Source organism: Hypomesus nipponensis, chromosome 9 (assembly GCF_054491055.1).
Source record: "Hypomesus nipponensis isolate SF chromosome 9, ASM5449105v1, whole genome shotgun sequence".
In the NCBI taxonomy this organism is placed as follows: domain Eukaryota; kingdom Metazoa; phylum Chordata; class Actinopteri; order Osmeriformes; family Osmeridae; genus Hypomesus; species Hypomesus nipponensis.
The window spans coordinates 21,016,077-21,032,236 of NC_140369.1; the positions used below are offsets into that span (position 1 = coordinate 21,016,077).

Below are 16,160 nucleotides of genomic sequence, written 5' to 3' on the forward strand. Positions count from 1 at the left end.
GACCCGTTGGTGGCGCTAGAGTGCCAAAGTATGGGACATGAAACTTTGTGAATTGGACCAGAGGACCCCTCCTTGAGTCACCACCTTACCGCGGTGGAGGGATTTGCGTGTCCTAGTGATCCTGGAAGCTATGTTGTCGGGGGCTTTATGCCCCTGGTAGGGTCTCCCAAGGCAATCAGGTTCCAGGTGAAAGACCAGACAAAGTGTGGCTCAAAAAACCAACCATGAAGAAACACAACAATGGTTCTCAGTTGCCCCTGCCCGGAAGCGGGTCACCGGGGCCCCCCCCCTGGAGCCAGGCCCGGGGGTGGGGCTCGATGGCGAGCGCCTGGTGGTCGGGCCTTTTCCCATGGGGCCCGGTCGGGCACAGCCCGAAGAGACAACGTGGGACCCTCTTCCAGTGGGCTCACCATCCACAGGAGGGGTCATGGGGGTCGGGTGCAGTGTGAGACGGGCGGCGGCCGAAGGCGGGGGCCTTGGCGGTCCGATCCTCGGCTGCAGAAGCTAGCTTTAGGGACGTGGAACGTCACCTCACTGGCGGGAAGGGAGCCTGAGCTGGTGCGCGAGGTAGAGAGTTTCCGGCTAGATATAGTCGGCCTCGCCTCGACGCACAGCACAGGCTCCGGAACCAGTCTCCTTGAGAGGGGCTGGACTCTCTTCCACTCTGGAGTTGCCCTTGGTGAGAGGCGTCGAGCTGGGGTGGGAATACTTGTTTCCCCTCGGTTCGGTGCCTGTACATTGGGGTTCACCCCAGTGGATGAGAGGGTAGCCTCCCTCCGCCTTCGGGTGGGGGGACGGGTCCTCACTGTCGTTTGTGCTTATGCACCAAACGGCAGCTCAGAGTACCCACCCTTTTTGGAGTCTCTGGAGGGGGTGCTGGAAAGCGCTCCTCCCGGGGATTCCCTCGTCCTCCTGGGGGACTTCAATGCTCATGTGGGCAATGACAGTGAGACCTGGAGGGGCGTGATTGGGAGGAACGGCCCCCCCGATCTGAACCCGAGTGGTGTTCTGTTGTTGGACTTCTGTGCTAAACACGGCTTGTCCATAACGAACACCATGTTCAAGCATAAGGGTGTCCATATGTGCACCTGGCACCAGGACACCCGAGGTCTCAGTTCGATGATCGACTTCGTAGTCGTGTCGTCGGACTTGAGGCCGCATGTCTTGGACACTCGGGTGAGGAGAGGGGCGGAGCTGTCAACTGATCACCACCTGGTGGTGAGTTGGCTCCGATGGTGGGGGAGGACGCCGGTCAGGCCTGGCAGGCCCAAACGTAATGTGAGGGTCTGCTGGGAACGCCTGGCGGAACCCTCTGTCAGAAGGAGCTTCAACTCCCACCTCCGGGAGAGCTTCGATCATGTCTCGGGGGGGGCCGGGGACATTGAGTCCGAATGGACCATGTTCCGGGCCTCCATTGTTTAAGCGGCTGACTGGAGCTGCGGCCGCAAGGCTGTCGGTGCATGTCGCGGCGGTAACCCTCGGACCCGGTGGTGGACTCCGGAGGTGAGGGATGCCGTCAAGCTGAAGAAGGAGGCCTATCGGGCTTTATTGGCTGGTAGGACTCCTGAGGCAGCTGATGTGTACCGGCAGGCCAAGCGGAACGCGGCTTTGGCGGTCGCGGAGGCAAAAACCCGGGCATGGGAGGAGTTCGGCGAGGCCATGGAGAATGACTTCCGAACGGCTTCAAAAAGGTTCTGGACCACCATCCGGCGACTCAGGAGGGGGAAGCAGTGCTCTGTCAACACTGTATACGGTGGGGACGGTGCGCTGCTGACTTCGACGGGGGACGTCCTGGATCGGTGGAAGGAATACTTTGAAGACCTCCTTAATTCCACCAACACGCTTTCCGACGTGGAGGCAGAGTCTGGGGACATCGGGGGGGGCCCTTCTATCTCTGGGGCCGAGGTCGCCGAGGTGGTTGAAAAGCTCCGCGGTGGCAGGGCCCCTGGGGTGGACGAGGTCCGCCCGGAGATCCTTAAGGCTCTGGATGTTGTAGGGCTGTCTTGGTTGACACGACTCTGCAACATCGCGTGGACATCGGGGACAGTGCCTCTGGACTGGCAGACCGGGGTGGTGGTTCCCCTCTTTAAAAAGGGGGACCGGAGGGTGTGCTCCAACTTGAGGGGGATCACACTCCTCAGCCTTCCTGGGAAAGTCTATTCAGGGGTCCTGGAGAGGAGGGTCCGCCGGATTGTCGAACCTCGGATTCAGGAGGAGCAATGTGGTTTTCGTCCTGGCCGTGGAACAGTGGACCAGCTCTATACCCTCCGCGGAGTCCTGGAGGGTACATGGGAGTTCGCCCAACCAGTCTACACATGTTTTGTGGATTTGGAAAAGGCGTTCGACCGTGTCCCTCGGGGGCTCATGTGGGGGGTGCTCCGAGAGTACGGGGTACCGGATTCCCTGATCGGGGCTGTCCGGTCCCTGTACGACCGGTGCCAGAGTTTGGTCCACATTGCCGGTAGTAAGTCGAACTTGTTTCCGGTGAGGGTTGGACTCCGCCAGGGCTGCCCTATGTCACCGATTCTGTTCATTACCTATATGGACAGGATTTCTAGGCGCAGCCAGGGTGTGGAGGGGGTCCGGTTTGGTGACCTCAGGATCGGGTCGCTGCTTTTTGCAGATGATGTGGTCCTTTTGGCTTCATCGGGCCGTGACCTTCAGCTCTCACTGGAGCGGTTCGCAACCGAATGTGAAGCGGCTGGGATGCGAATCAGCACCTCCAAATCTGAGGCCATGGTTATCAACCGGAAAAGGGTGGAGTGCCATCTCCGGGTCGGGGAGGAGATCCTGAACCAAGTGGAGGAGTTCAAGTATCTCGGGGTCTTGTTCACGAGTCAGGGAAGAACGGAGCGCGAGGTCGACAGGCGGATCGGTGCGGCGTCCGCAGTGATGCGGGCTCTGCATCGGTCCGTCGTGGTGAAGAAGGAGCTGAGTCGAAAGGCGAAGCTCTCTATTTACCAGTCGATCTACGTTCCTACCCTCACCTATGGTCACGAACTATGGGTAGTGACCGAAAGAACGAGATCGCGAATACAAGCGGCCGAAATGAGCTTTCTCCGCAGGGTGTCCGGGCTCTCCCTTAGAGATAGGGTGAGAAGCTCGGTCATCCGGGAGGGGCTCAGAGTAGAACCGCTGCTCCTCCGCGTCGAGAGGAGCCAGCTGAGGTGGCTCGGGCATCTGATTAGGATGCCTCCTGGACGCCTCCCTGGTGAGGTGTTCCGGGCACGTCCCACTGGGAAGAGGCCCCGGGGAAGACCCAGGACACGCTGGAGGGACTATGTCACTCGGCTGGCCTGGGAACGCCTCGGGGTCCCCCAGGAAGAGGTGGTGGAAGTGGCCGGGGAGAGGGAAGCCTGGGCCTCCCTGCTTAGGTCGTTGCCCACGCGACCCGATCCCCGGACAAGCGGCAGATGACGACGACCAGAGGACTGTCCCCAATGAGTGTGCCAAATTTCACAACTTTCGACCAAGCGCTTCTAGGGCCTGCCATAGGACCCCATGGAGGAAGAATCATAAATATAACTGCAAGCGAACCATTGAAAAATGTATATTCTTCACAAATTGTCACTGTATAGAAAAACCAATGCTGCAGACTTACCAATGAGATACCAAATCTGACCAAATCCAAATATAGCTGCACACAGCAATGAAGTGGCCAAGCAGTCAAATGACCCCGAAAACATTTAGACATCTTCAGAGGAGGGTAACGAGTACACGCAGCAAGTTTGGTGTGAATCCATCAAAGATTTGCTGAAATACGACCCAACTTCCTGTTTGCTGGCTTAACGGCATTCTGATTGCCTGTACCGGGCAAACGGTTTCGAAAATCAAAAAACCATGCGATAGCTTTTAGGGATGGGCGTGGTTAATCGAATATCCGGATATCCTAAAGTAAGTTAGTATTCGAATACTTTTTTCGAATACTTATGAGCGTAGTTTGATAAAAAAAAAAAAAAGGTTTTATTGAAAAACCGTCATGTCATGTTGTGAATTCTAATAGTTGTGACGTTAGAAAATGATGAAAACCATCAAAAAAGGTAGGCTACGCCTGCGTTCTGCTGCGAGTCTCCTTTCATTTCATTTGGCGCTACAAGAAGCTTAGTGTCCTGGCTAAGCAGTACCACGCAACAACCTCAGTTCCTGCAGTCTTTTCTACGCCGGCCTGCTCGTAAATCAACTCCGTACTTGCCTCTCCCCTGAGCATGTTTACATGCTAATGCTCCTGAATAAAACTGCGTATGGCTAATGCAGTTGTGGCTTATTTATTTTCTTACCCGTAGCCATGTAGAGCTAGCGTAATCGGCTGTTTATGTTCGCAATGTGTGGTGGCGCACCGTATCCTATAGGATTCCGGTTCCAAGTTAATATACAAGTTAATATGCAATATTTCTCCGTGTGTCTTTCGTTTTTATGGAGGATAGCCTACCCAATGTGTTTAATTTAGTCCAATGTTGCCTACTTTTTATTTCACATAATGATAGGCTAATCGCTTTTCCGCCAAATTAAGAGCCTATGTCTGAAGACGCAGCGTTTTTTCAAGTTCATTGTCTTTTCGTCATGTTAATAAATTGATCTTTCATTTGTTTTCTTTATTCAACCCTTATTTAATCTAATAGTTTAGCAGTCCCAATTATTGCCAGAATGTGTGGTGGTTCATGTGTTTACTGTATGCTTTGCGTCACGTCAGGCTAATTACATAACGGAACCACATTAATAAAATAGATTATCCGGATATTCGAAAATAATTTCGGATACTATTCGAATAGTGAAATCAGTTCAAATCTCCATCCCTAATAGCTTTTGTGAGGCTTGGTCTGAAGATAATCTCCGCCAAATTTGGTGAAAATTGTGTAGGAGGAGTAGAGAAAAAACGTTTTTCAAGGAATTCAAAATGGCGGCCGCATCAATTCGGCTATTATCACAAATTATTATGAGTCACACACGGGATGTCCCAAGATATCATGAGACAAAGGAATCACTTCATAAAGGCAAAAAAATCAATAGTTATTGGCCAAATTTTTTTTTTGCTTTTGTGGACATCTTCAGAAGAGGGTTCCGAGTCATCTTACCCAGTTTGATGTTGATATCTCAAAGATTTGCTGAGATTTGATCCAATTTCCTGTTTGGTTGCTTTGTTGCCGATTTTGATTGGCTGTACCGGACAAACGGTTTTGAAAATCAAATATCCTTTGATAATTTTATGTGAGGGTTGGTCTGATGATGATGTGTGCCAATTCTGGGGAAGATTGGAAAAAAATTGTAGGAGGAGAAGGCTTTCAAAGGTTTTTGATAAAACCGGAAATTGCGGAAAATCAATATAACCGGAAATTGACGCCATGGCGTGCGTCGAACTCGTCTTGATCCAGGGAATCCAATGGTACCTCATTTTTGAAAACGGTTTTTGAAATACGGTTCAAAAGTTACGTGTGTAAACACAAGTCCAACTTTGACCCGTTGGTGGTGCTAGAGTGGTCAAATGGGAGACATGAAACTTGGTGTAAGTATAGAAGTGACTGTCCTTAATGAGTGTGCCAAATTTCTCAAAAAGTTACCATATGGTTCTAGGGGCTGCCATTGACTCCCATGGTACAAGAATTACAAATAATAAAACCACCAATAACAATAGGTTTTATTAGGAATCCTAAAAATAGAAAAACTAACAATTACAATAGGAGACTCGCAGCTTCGCTGCTTGGCCCCTAAATATAGCGGGGCCAAGCATCATTCGATATGGAAATTCAGTAGCTAAAGCAGCAAAGCAAAAATTTTCATAAAAAACATTCATGTCATTTTGAGACAAAATGCACTGGCTAGATGTAGCAACGTTCTACAAAGCACAATGAATCTGACTCTTCTCGAGTATAAATGTCCTGAGAATGAAACGTTTTCGTTACCATTATGATCATACTGCTAGACAGCTACTGTGGCATACCTGGCTTCGCTAAACAGATAATCTGGTATCAAGATTTGCTTTACAACTGTGGCTGGATTCGATCCTACAACCTTATATTTCAAAGGAGCACGTCTTATCCCAATGAGGTATTCTGGCTGCTGGGAAATGCTGTGTTTGTTTTTTTTGCTTTTTTAAAGGAAGCCGTTTCTCCCGTGCCGCGCTCTGTCAGATTTGACCTGAGAATAAACAGCTGTAATTCAGTCATTTTTTGACACATCAAGGTGATTGTGGTAAGAACATGATTAGATGACATGCTCGTGATGACATTATCAAAGTTTCGTCTCCATACGGTAAACCGTCGCAGAGTCAAGGCCTCATGTCCGCTTTGGCGTCCTCTTTGTCAAAATCGTTTGCGCGTTACTCGTGAACGATTTGGCTCATCGATAAACTTTTGATAACTTTTTGTCGGCATGGTCTGAAGATGATCTGTTGCAATTTTCATGAAAATTGGAGCACCGGTCTAGGACTAGTTTGAAAAAGTTGTTATTTCTTAAAATACAAATGACGTAAAAACCATCATGACGACAATGACGTCACAGGCTTCAATCGAATCGTCTGCATCCATGGAATCCAATGATACCTCAATTAAGAAAAACAGTCTCATAGTTCAAAAGTTGTGGGCGTAAACGCACCTCCAACTTTCACGCCTTGGTGGCGCTATAGTGCTTCAAGGATCAACATGAAACATGAATAAATATAGCTGCAAGCAGCAATGAAGGGGCCAAGCAGCATTCAATATGGAAATTCAGCTAAAGAAACAAATCATAAAACACAGTCATGTCATTTTGAGACAAAATGCACTGGCTAGATGTAGCAGCGTTGTATCTACAAAGCACAATAAATCCACTTCTTCTTGACTATAAATCCCATGACAATGAAACTTTATTGTTACTATTACGATTATACTGCTAGACAGCTACTGTGGCGTCGCTAAACAGACTATCCAGTGTCACGACATGCTCGATGACTGTGGCTGGATTCGATCTTACGACCTTGCAATTCAAAGGAGCACTTCTTATCCCATTGAGCTATTCTGGCTGCTGGGAAATGCTGTGTTTGGTTACTCTATAAAAAGGAAGCCGTTTCTCCCGTGGCGAGCTTTGTCAGATTTGACCCAAGAATAAACAGCTGTAATTCAGTCATATTTTGACATATCAAGGTGATTGTGGTAGGAAGATGATTACATGACATGCTCGTGATGACATTATCAAAGTTTCGTCTCCATACAGTAAACCGTCGCAGAGTCAAGGCCTTACGTCCGCTTTGGCGTCCTCTTTGTCAAAATCATTTGCGCGTTACTGTTGCAATTTTCATGAAAATCGGAGCACCGGCCTAGGACTAGTTTGAAAAAGTTGGCATTTCTTAAAATACAAATGACGGAAAAACCATCATGACGACAATGACGTCACAGGGTTCAATCGAATTGTCTGCATCCATGGAATCCAATGATACCTCAATTAAGAAAAACGGTCTCACGGTTCAAAAGTTGTGGGCGTAAACGCACCTCCAACTTTCACGCCTTGGTGGCGCTATAGTGCTTCAAGGATCAACATGAAACTTGGTGACGATAATCAGGAGACCGTTCCAAATCAGTGTGCCAAACTTGCCAAACTTCGCACCAATCGGTTCTATGGGCTGCCATAGACTCCTAGTCCTAAGTATAATAATAATAATAAAACTAACAATTACAACTACCTCGCAGCTTCGCTGCTTGGCCCCTAATAATAATAATAATAAAACTAACAATTACAATAGGTGCCTCGCAGCTTCGCTGCTTGGCCCCTAATAATAATAATAAAACTAACAATTATAATAGGTGCCACAGCAGCTTCGCTGCTGCTTGGCCCCTAATAACAATATTAACAATAACGATAGGTTTCCTCCTGATGGAGGAATCCTAAATATAACTGCAAGCAGTAATGGCGGATTCCTCCAAACATTGCAAACCAGAGGGTATCGAGTACACGCAGCTTTGGTGTGAATCCATCAAAGATTTGCGGAAATAAGACCCAACTTCCTGTTTGCTGGCTTAATGGCACATTTTGATTGCCTGTAGTGGGCAAACGGTTTCGAAAAAAAAAAAAACGTGAATCTTTTGTGAGGCTCGGTCTGAAGATAATATCTGCCAAATTTGGTGAAGATTGGACAACATTTGTAGGAGGAGTAGAGAAAAAACGTTTTTCAATTAATTCAAAATGGCGGCCGCATCAATTCGGCTATTATCACAAATTATTATGAGTCACACACGGGATGTCCCAAGATATCATGAGACAAAGGAATCACTCAATAAAGGCAAACAAATCAATAGTTATTGGCCAAAACAAATTTTTGCTTCCTGCGGCCACGCCAAGTGATCACATGACACCAAATTGTGTAGATATCCTCAGAAGAGGGTTCCGAGTCATCAAACCAAGGCTCTGTTCGAAAACTCTTAAAATGCGTCCTTCCTTCCTTTTAAGACAGCGAGGTCTGTTCGAAATGTCTTAAATCTTCTCTTCCTGTCTAATAAGATACCTTGAAATACGTCACATAACGGTCATTTTTTAAGAGAGCATATGAGCTGCCTTGCTGTCTTAATGGCGGCACGTATTACCCATAACTCTGTGCGCGGGGTTACCGTGAGCAACAAGTTAAACAGAATCCTTTGACCGCCATTGCTCTAAGTTTTTACAATTCATATTTCAGCTAAACGGTACTTGTAAATCAGCATCTGAATAAAAATGTATCGAGAAGTGGGCAGTGTAGTTGCTGAAAATGTACTTATTTTATTGATGACACTCCTAATTTGTAAATTTGCTCAGACTTTTCGATAACGTACAGTAGCTAGCCGTGCAGTGCAGACACTAGCTAGTTGCTGCGTTTTATCATAATCCTATCAAATTAGTGAAATACAAACACAAATGTTATGAGCTATTGAGCCTATATCTAATACAAGTTTAAATACTTGTGAACGTGCCATTCACAGACACCAGAATGAGTGCGTCCACTGCACAGTATCGTTCATCAGGCAGTAGCCTAATCCAGTAGGCTACATTCAGTCCACGTTCACCAAAATTATGAGCGAGTTCATGAACATGTTCAAACGCAACACTGATAATAAATACATTTCCATGCGCCTCTCCAAGATCCACACAATAATTTCGCCTGACGATAGGTCGGTTAAGGGGCCCGTTGGTGAGATCTGCACTCGGGCCGCCTAGTCATTGTTACGCCGCTTTACACGGCTACTTGCCAACAAAAATAACTTAACACAGTGTGTCTTGTTACAATGTATTTGTTACCATTCGTAGTGTTGATCAGCAGAGAAATAGTTTGCCAAAGACGTTGAACTTCATAGACTTTGAGCATTATTTAGGCTTCAAATCAGCTGACGTCGCTAAGCAACAGAGTACGCTGGGGTTGAAAAGTTACCGGACTACTTGCGGAGTGCTATGAAAGACGTGAATCCGAGGCAAAAAGGCCACTTCCCTTGACAGCGGTCAAATATGCATAGCAACGGTCAAATATGAGAAAATTGTTCACCACAGAACGTTGGGAAGCTCCATTCAAGTGAATGGAGCATTCTACAGCATTAAGAACAGCCGTGTAATAAGTAAGGGATAATGCCCGACGAGGTGTCCAATATCATCTGATAACGGATGATGCGGAGGCGTGAACCGTCCTCCGCGCGGAGTCTGTTATCAGATGATATTGGACACCTCGAAGGGCATCATCCCACTTATACCATGGTCACTTGCCAACGATTTTTTTTTACAAACATCAATTTATGTTTTAAGGCGTTTTGCAATAGAAATCTAACGTTTTTCAACGTTAGCCAACTCTGATATCTATAGTCCGCTCAGCTCATAGAACCAACACCGGCTTTCCTTTGGCTGAGATATTAGCCCAAAAGCTAACGTTATGCTAGCAAGATTTAAAGGCAATAACATTGTGTACGGTTGACAAACAGTAAAAAATAATTTTACAGTATGTTTGACAATAAGATTTGCTAGCTAACCAGCCATGTCACTGTCCCAAAATCAATATCAAGATTTTCACGAACAATATCGGCCATATACTAGTTAGGGCCGCAGCATGTGGAGCGAGTTGAATAGCAAATGGCTGTGAGATGATCGCATCAAAGTTTTTTCCAAACAGTGATTATAATTTGTCAGTATGTTTAACAACAAGACTAGCCAGCTATCGAGCCATGTCATTGTCCCCAAATAAAATCAAGATTTTTAAGAAGAAAATAATCGGCCATGTGTACAGTAGAGTTGCTGCTACTGTCGTGTTGGCCGCAGACCAACTGAAGTAGATTGACTAGCGAGGTGAATAGCGAATGGGATGTGAGATGAGCGGTTATGTGACACTGACACACTACATTCAGAAAATAAACATTTTTCAAATAGGTTAAAATAAATATTGAAGTCACTCATTGTTGTAAATACAAGTTCGCTTGTTAAAGTCTTTCAAAATTGTAAATGGAGGCTTTGACTCCGTCACTGTTGTTATGGTTACTTAGTACCTTTCAGATACTTTGTACAGGCTCCTGTGTAGCCAGCGGAATAATTTAGAATGGTGAAAATACAATTTTTCTGCAATTACGCAGTAGGTGTCCGTTATCACCCTATAATGTACACCCCTGCAGCCAATCAGAATCGAGTATTCACCCAGACCATGGTATAAGACATAATAAAGTTTACCTATAGCTGTGGCATTGAAGACAGTACCAGAGAATGTCTAATATAGAGAGAACTGCCACTCTCGGTAAACTTCCGGGTTCTGAACTGGTTGAAATTCCAAGTGAGGGCGCTAACGAGCGAGTGCAGAATGAATGGAGGTCTATGGAGCGGTACCCCTCAAAATCAATTTTTCTCAGGATATAATTTGTTGTCCAGTAATTTGAATTCTGAATTCGAAAGGGGAGGCCAAAAAAATCAACACTGCTGGGTTTTAGATTTTTTGAAAGTTGCCTTTCTGTTCTAAAAAGCTTTTGAAAATGTCATTGACGTCATACACATTGTACGACCAGAGCTACTGCTTGACGGCAAGCTCTGGTCACTTACTTTTTTCTCTCAGGGCATCGACAACACAGCTGACAGGTTAGGCTCTCCCTGTCAATACACATGCTTGAAAGAGTTTTGGCTTGCTAATGTTGTTGCTAATGCTCCGACATTCTGATTCCGCTTCGGATGCCATCAAGCGGGAGCTCTGGTCGTATCAGTCCTTTACTAACCAATCAGCATTCAGTAGCAGAATGCTAGCGTGTTATGGGCAACAACGACTCACCATGTAAGAAATCAAAAGGACATAAGTACTCGTTCATTCAATTTTCAACCTATAATCCATGTTGAACATGCACAAACTACAATCAAATCGGAGATTTTTCAACGACAATCAGGCGAAAGAGACAAATTTAGCCATTTAGCTCCATAGACTCCCATTCAACATGCACTCGCTCACGATCACCCCCAGTGGAACTCTGGTGGAACTGCAGCCAAATTCGGTACAATGGGGTTTAATAGGGAGTGGCAAGGCTCTCCTTAAACAGGCTCTGACAGTACTGTAGCCTACACTGCCAGTGTAGAGCCAAGTCTGTGACTCTGTGGCTAACGTCAAAACAAGACACAGTCTCACTCAAATTCCAAGTTTTACACAAATAAAAAACTAAGCTGACCCACTGGCTGTCTAAGCAATCGCCATATCTTTAAAACACTGCTGTCCATTTAGATATAGAATTGACCCTGGTACGAAATTAAGAAAATACTCACCAGGCGCAGATCGACAGTTGACTGAGGACAACACTGTTGACAACATTGTTGTTGCTGCCGCAATCATCAATGGAGGCTGACAGGCTCTCACGTAGCAAACAAATCAACGTTTTTACAGCAATCTATATAAAAATCTCACCACCTGGCTGTTTTCACAATAGTCATACCGTCATAACATTTCCCTCTTTCAGTTTTTTCGTGTAAAATTGAACTATAAAATTAGCTAGCTACAAAAAATACTACTATGACGCTTTCAAGCATGGCTGCCGCCTAAAAGACGAGGCGGTCTCACGGGCGACCTGCACTCGCTCAAATTTCAAAGACTGTCACAACCTAAATCAAAAATGCGAGATTGCAGTTCCACTCGAAATCGCTTTCTCTACAAAGCCAAATGGTTGTGATTTTTTGTGGGTGGTATTTTTCACTTTAATCCAAGCTCCAATTTGCGAGATAGAAAGTCTCTATCACGTTGTATCCATGCGTCGTTGCTAACGGGTGTTGACGTGGTGACGTAGCTTGCACAGGTTACCCTTCGTCGACAAAAGGCACTTTGTCGCCACAAAAACGTTGTAACCTCCTAAACTGTGCAACGGAACGTAAATCCAAATACAAGCAACTCAATTGCTACCAAGACGAAACGTTTGAAAAAAGAATAGTAACTAGAAAAGGCTGTTCCTGCGAAACAGCAGTGAGATTGTTGAAAACCTGAATGGGGATATCTGACCATGCTATAAAAGCTGAACATTTTGTAGAAAGTTTTAAGCTGAAGCTTCTAAGCCCCCGAAAGGTATTTTAAATGGGGGCTGGACGAGGGCATAAAACTACAAAAAAGAGAAGAATGATGCAAAAAGAGAAATAATTCATAAGAATTTGAAAAATTTGTAGAAAGTCATTTGCTCAGGTTTCAAAAGGCATGACATTTTTGTTAGAAAGGACATACACCGAGATGAAGGCATAAAACTACAGAAAAGAGAAGAAGAATGCTAAACAAAGTGAAAAATAATCAAAAAGAACAGAAACAATGCATACAAATGTGAAAATTTAGCAAAAAAATATTTGCCGAAGTTTCAAAAGGCCTGAAATGTATGTTAGAAAGGACCTGCAGCAAGATGAAGGCAGAAAAGTACAGAAAAGAGAAGAAAAATGCAAAAGTACTGGCAGTTGGAAGATACTGCTGTGAAATGTATTTTTGAAAGGACCTGGAGCAAGATGATGGCAGAAAACTGAAGAAAATAAGAGAAAAATGCAAAACAAAAAGGGGAACATTTCAGAAAGATGAGCTGCAGGAAAATTTGAAAATTGAGCAGAAAACCAGTTGCTCAAGTCTGGGTTGAACGAATTTTAAGGTAAGAGGACAACACAGGAATGACTGGAACTTGCTGGAAAAACGTAGCAACCGCTGGTCATTGACAACAGACTGGCAACATTTCTAACCTAGAATCTCAAAACGGAGGAGAAACTAATCATGCGTGCCTGCACACACAGTCCTGTTCAGACACTTAATTTAAGATGACATCAAACTAATTCATAGTGCAGGGTTGGTGATGTTGTCGTTGTCCCTGGTGAGTTTTTTATAGTAAATAACAAGATCATGCTACATCTAACCAGCGGATCATTTCTTTCAAGTGTGTCAAAGTGGTATGTAGATCTACTACTTCAAATTGAAAACGGAGAAGATATTTAGAGTAAAGAATCAGAATCAGAATGGGATTTATTCGCCATGAAAGTTTGCACAGACAAGAAATTTGATTTGGCAGGAAGGCGCATACAGTAAACATATAGGAATCTTAATTTTAAATGTGGTCTAACTATACTAAGGATACATAAACTAGCAGTACTAAGTGGAATACAATTAAATAAAATATACAATAAAGTAGAATATAAGTTGCCAATTTATAATATAAAATACATATATTACAGGAGTTGAGTTTAGTGCAAAAAGTTTTTAAGGACATTCAGTCAGTGTGAGCTTTGGTCTTGTTGAGGAGGCCAACAGCGGAAGGGAAGAAACTGTTTGTATGGCGTGAAGTTTTGGTCCTGATGGACCGCAGCCTTCTGCCAGAGGGGAGGGACTGAAACAGGGAATGTCCAGGGTGGGAGGAGTCAGCCACAATCTTCTTCGCCCGTCTCACGGTCCTCGAGGTGTGCACGTCCTCGAGGGAAGGCAGATTGCAGCCAATCACCTTCTCTGCAGTGCGGATGATACGCTGCAGCCTGCTCTTGTCCTTGGCAGTGGCAGCAGCGTACCAGGTGGTGATGGAGGAGGTGAGGATGGACTCAATGATGGCTGTGTAGAAGTGCACCATCATTGGCCGCGTTTCCCAGATTCCTTAAGAAGATCTTAAGCGCTGAAACTTTCTTAAGAGCGCTGTGAAAGAAGGTGTTGGGAAGTGTTTCCCAGAGTTGTTTTTAGCTTAAGAAGATCTTTCACTAAGAAGGAAATGTAAGATCAGCCTGACCCACTCTTAACAGCCTTCTTAGCGACCAAACGCTCACTGCAGCCGCGTCAGGGAAAGTTATATCTGACACTCAAAGGAATACTAAAACCACGCGTGATGATAAATGTGCGCCCACAGCTGCAGAACACTGACGCAAGAAAAATAATAGCATAATAAGAAAAATTACAATATAAAAATAAATAATTGCTCATGTGTTCCTGTAGCTACATAAATAAAATGAATCATCATTACTATCACTCATTACGTTTTCACAAACATTCGGCATCTGCATGAGTTGACATTAGATATAAAAACATCAACAACCCTGTGGTATTTCACAGAAATCAGGGAAACTGACAGGTGTAATTGAACTTGGCTGGAACCTCATCAAGAGATCGAGGCTGCACCTCAGTCTATATATAAAGGCGTTGCTGAAGTCCACGCGAGTGAGACACCATTGCTGCAATACAGCATATTCTCGCTGCTAATCAACAGCGTCGCCGTGCGCGAAGCCAGATAGTTTATATAAACGCCTATGTGCGTCAGCACTTCTCCCCACTGAATGTGCTGTCGGACCGGGATGTCCAGTCCAAGTACCGGCTTCCCCGTATGGAGATCCAACGCCTCGTCACGTTAGAGTCCCCACACATCCGGAGGGCAACCCGCTGCAATTTTGCCCTCAACCCGGAGGTGCAGCTCCTGGCCTTGTTGCGTTTTTACGCAGTGGGGAGCTTCCTGGATGTGGTGGGGGACGGCACCATCCTCAGCAAGGCATCCGTTTCACGGGGTGTGACAGCCGTGACATCCTGCACCATGCCCGGACACATCCACCACACGGGACGAGGTCCACCAGGTCCACAGTGGATTTCATGCCATGGCTGGGATCCCCCGGGTAGTCTGTGTCGTGGATGGCACACTGATCCCAATCCACTACTCCCAACAATAAACCCACTACCACTCACACATCAACTATCATGTATAGGGATCAAGGCCGTAGCCATGGAGTCAACATTGGGGGGTACGAATTACATTTTTTATGATAATTTCGGACAGCGTGCGTGGTTGCCTGTCGTAGCGTAGCACATTTATATTTTTATATCAATATATTGGGGGGGACAGATTTGAATAGTGGGGGGGATGTGTGTCCCCCAATATGTATTATTATTATGGCCTTACACGGTGTTGTGTGTGATTCGTGCGCTGATAAAGTGGTGGGTAATCGATTTTCCTGGCATCAATTGATTTAGTTTCAACACCACGGCGGTGGACAGCTCCCACTAAGAGCTTCTTAAGAGGCTTCTTTGGCGGGATCTTAAGAAGGCAGTTAAGAACGTGTCTGGGAAACACCCCTATCTTAGCACTCTTTCTTAGCCGAACCCTTCTTAAGAGCCTTCTTAAATCCTTAGGAACGATCGAATCTGGGAAACGCGGCAATTGTCTTTGGCAGGTTGAATTTCTTCAGCTGCCGCAGGAAGTACATCCTCTGTTGTGTAAAGACAAGTTACTTTACATCTGTGTTCAATATCGTCAATTAAAAGTAAACGCTTTCCAGTTACGAAGCGTTTGTTCGTAGGATTAACGCCAGCTGCAGCAAACACTTAAGGCTGATTTATACTTCTGCGTTTTTACGCACACGGGGAACGCCCTCTCCGTCAAGAAACGCCCTCTGCGTGTCCTCACAGAGCCCTCCCAGAGCTCTGCGTGTACCTACTGATTTTCCTGTCTGTCCGTGCGTCTTTTTACGGATACCCCTTGGCTGTGATTGGTCCGTATTAAGAAGCGCTTGCGTCAAGGGTTGGGGCGGGGTTGCCTTGACTAACAAGAGAACAGAATCCTTTGACCGCCATTGTTGTAAGTTTTTACAATTCATATTTCAGCTAAACAGTACATGTAAATCAGCATCTGAATTAAAATGTGACGAGAAATGGGCAGTGTAGTTGCTAAGAATGTGCTTATTTTATTGATGAAGCGGCTAATTTGTAAATATGCTCCGACTTTTTGATAACCTAGTGA

The 16,160-nt window shown here is 45.5% G+C and overlaps 1 protein-coding gene across 1 annotated transcript in view; it reads right to left on the reverse strand.

Moving 5' to 3' along the window:
* csf1a (colony stimulating factor 1a (macrophage)) overlaps window positions 1-16,160 on the reverse strand; it is a 145,313-nt gene that overhangs the window by 116,090 nt on the left and 13,063 nt on the right. The gene's annotated exons all lie outside the window — the stretch shown is intronic.